Source organism: Dromiciops gliroides, chromosome 6, assembly GCF_019393635.1.
Source record: "Dromiciops gliroides isolate mDroGli1 chromosome 6, mDroGli1.pri, whole genome shotgun sequence".
NCBI classification, from domain to species: domain Eukaryota; kingdom Metazoa; phylum Chordata; class Mammalia; order Microbiotheria; family Microbiotheriidae; genus Dromiciops; species Dromiciops gliroides.
In genome coordinates this window covers 155,516,536-155,519,591 of record NC_057866.1, presented here as the reverse complement: position 1 = coordinate 155,519,591, position 3,056 = coordinate 155,516,536, and the positions used below count along the sequence as shown (strand labels likewise).

At 39.8% G+C, this 3,056-nt stretch overlaps 1 pseudogene; it reads left to right on the top strand.

Moving 5' to 3' along the window:
• Positions 1 to 2,448: 2,448 nt before the first annotated feature.
• LOC122733002 lies at positions 2,449 to 2,844 on the top strand (annotated as a pseudogene).
• The last annotated feature ends 212 nt before the right edge of the window (positions 2,845 to 3,056 follow it).

Below are 3,056 nucleotides of genomic sequence, written 5' to 3'. Positions count from 1 at the left end.
TGCATCTAAAGTGATTGTGATATAAATCTTTAAAATACATCTATTTAGTTTGTGACTGTCTACAATATCTAAGCACTATGAAAGACATACAAAGCATGATAGTGTACATTCTCAAAGGCCTTAAAGTTTAAGTGAGATGACAAGACATTGACACATGAAACATTGAAAAATATAAGAGTTTAAGTATCAAGACAAGACTCTAGTGGAAGTGACCCAAGGCAGTACATTTTTCACCAAGGCAGACATTCTCATAGCAATTGTTGTTAACCAGGATGTTATCCTGAGAGTTATCATCTCTTACCCTCTCCAGGGCATCCGTTTGATAACCTACAGTCTAAAAACAAAATCTTTTTGAATCCCTTCAAGGAACAATCCTATGAATATCTTATTACTGTGCACTGTGGCAAGAGTACAAAATTCTCTCATTTTGATATATTCTAGAGTTAAAATCCCAATATGAATCTCTGCGTTATCATCAATTGCTTCCTGAGAAGGGGAGTACTTAAACTAGGAAGGTGAAGAGATGAAGTGTGATGAATGATTGAAGGGTGGCTTAATATTTCATCTTGTTCACCTTTCCTCAAAATGCTGGAGCAGGGACAGCAAGTGATAAAGGGATACCATAATCAATCCTCCTAGCATTCACAGCATATCCCTGAACCAAAAGGAGTGGATAAACTAGTCGTACTCCTTAATCTTGAGGTGACATTGTCTCCTCTCATAGGGTGGCAGGGAGTTGGGAGGAGGGGAGACAGGGAGAAGAAATAATTAAGACAAAAATAAGTGTTTCATTCCAATGTAGATAGCCAAATGATACCTTTGTCTATGTACCACACTAAACTCTCTCCCTTTTAAAGAATAAAGCCACTTAGGCCTATAACTGAAAAAATGTCTAGAAGGTTAAGGATTTCCTAGCTTCTTACAACCTTTTATATCAGAAAAATAGCCATTTATGTGTGTGCTCAAAATGTATTAAACTGAGATTTATGGGGCAGCTAGGTGGCTTGGTAGATAAAGTGCTGTGCCAAGAGTCAGGTAGACTTATCTTCTTGAGTTCAAATCTGGCCTAAGACATTTACTAGCTGTGTGACCCTGAGCAAGTCATTTAACCCTGTGTGCCTTAGTTTCCTCATATGTAAAATGAGCTAGAGAAGTAAATGGCAAATTATTCTAGTATCTTTGCCAAGAAAACCCCAGATGGGGTTATACAGAGTCGAACATGACTGAAACAACTAAACAAGAAGTTATGATGTTGGAATAAAGCGAAAAAGTATAGCTGGTCATCCCAATAAAATTGCTCTACAAAGATCTAGAAAATGTACTAGACCGAGTCCTGATCAGGAAATCCAAGAAAAAAAAATCATGTCATATTTCCGAACCTGGTCATCATAGGGAAACAGATAAAGAAGTCTGTAGACACTGGGCATCAGTGGGGTCTAGTCAGAAATAGCTACCCAGAACATTCATATTTAAGGAAAGACTGTTCAGCAGTACAAGAGGTCCCAGATGCAGCACAGAGGATTCTTAGCTTATGCAGAGTGCAGGAATAATAAGTTCCAAAGAACAACTCTGTCATTCACTACCTGTTTCCATGTTACAAATCCAGACTGGACTAAGGAGAAGAATTGTGCCTGGGGTGGTGGTGTTCCTTAAGTGATGGTCACTTAGGATGTAAACTGAGTGAGAAGCAAATTCAGAAGTAAACAGTAGTGGTGTGGCTCTAGCCCTAGGAGTAGAATGATATCTCAGTTCTAGCCTCCAGCCCAATCTGTGACCTACAGCTGATTAACGAAGGCATGAGTCGCACACCAATGGGAAGCTGTAGTTCTGTGGCTCTGAATATGTGTGTGTGTGTGTGTGTGTGTGTGTGTGTGTGTGTGTGTGTGTGTGTATTCCAGAAGGTAAATGATAAAGGTTTATAACCTAGAATAACTTATCCAGCAAAACTGGGTATCATTCTACAAGGGGAAATGGACCTTTAATAAAACAGAGGACTTCCTGATTTAAAAAAAAATCAAAACAGTATATAGACTTCAAATATATACGTAAGAGTCAAGAAAACAAAACAAGTAAACATGAATGAGCAATCAGTTGTAAGGTATCAAATAAAGATGCATTATGTTTTAAATAAGGATACACTACATTTGGGGAGATGATACATGTATCTCTTTCAGAATACGATCATCATCAAGGTCATACAGAGTCTAATTAGACCAGAACCCTGGGAGTGGTTCTGTTATGTTTTTATGATCTTAAAAGAATGGAAAAGGGGGGCAGCTAGGTGGCACAGTGGATAGAGCACTGGCCCTGGAATCAGGAGTACCTGAGTTCAAATCCGGCCTCAGACACTTAACACTTACTAGCTGTGTGACCCTGGGCAAGTCACTTAAACCTAATTGCCTCACTTAAAAAAAAAAAAAAGAATGGAAAGGGAGGGAAACTGGGAAGATGGCACCCAAGGGGAAGAGCGGCTCTGGCAAAGCAGGGAAAGGGGCAGCAGCTTCTGGAAGTGAGAGTGCAGATAAGAAGGCTTAGGGTCCTAAAGGTGGTGGAAATGTAGTAAATGTCCAACATATTCTGTGTGAAAAGCATGGTAGAATCATGGAGGCCATGGAAAAACTCAAGTCTGGAGTGAGATTCAATGAAGTTGCCTCTCAGTACAGTGAAAATAAAGCCAGGCAGGGGGGAGATTTGGGCTAGATGACAAGAGGCTCCATGTTGGGCCCATTCCAAGAAGTGGCATTTGCCTTGCCTGTCAGTGGCCTGGACAAGCCTGTGTACATGGATCCTCCACTGAAAACCAAATTTGGCTACCATATTATCATGGCTGAAGGGAGAAAATAAACTGATAAATGAAAAAAAAAAGAATGGAAAGGGAGAGAAAAAATAGGAAGAATTATCTCACAAGTAGGGTACATAAGTAGAATGACTATATATTTGAATAAGAAGGGGTGAGGCAGGAGGGGTTTTTAATACCTCCCTTAAGAAGGGAAAAGGAAGGAAAGGGGAGAAGAAAAGGGATAAATAGGAAGGAAGGAAGGTTAAGGGAGGGATTA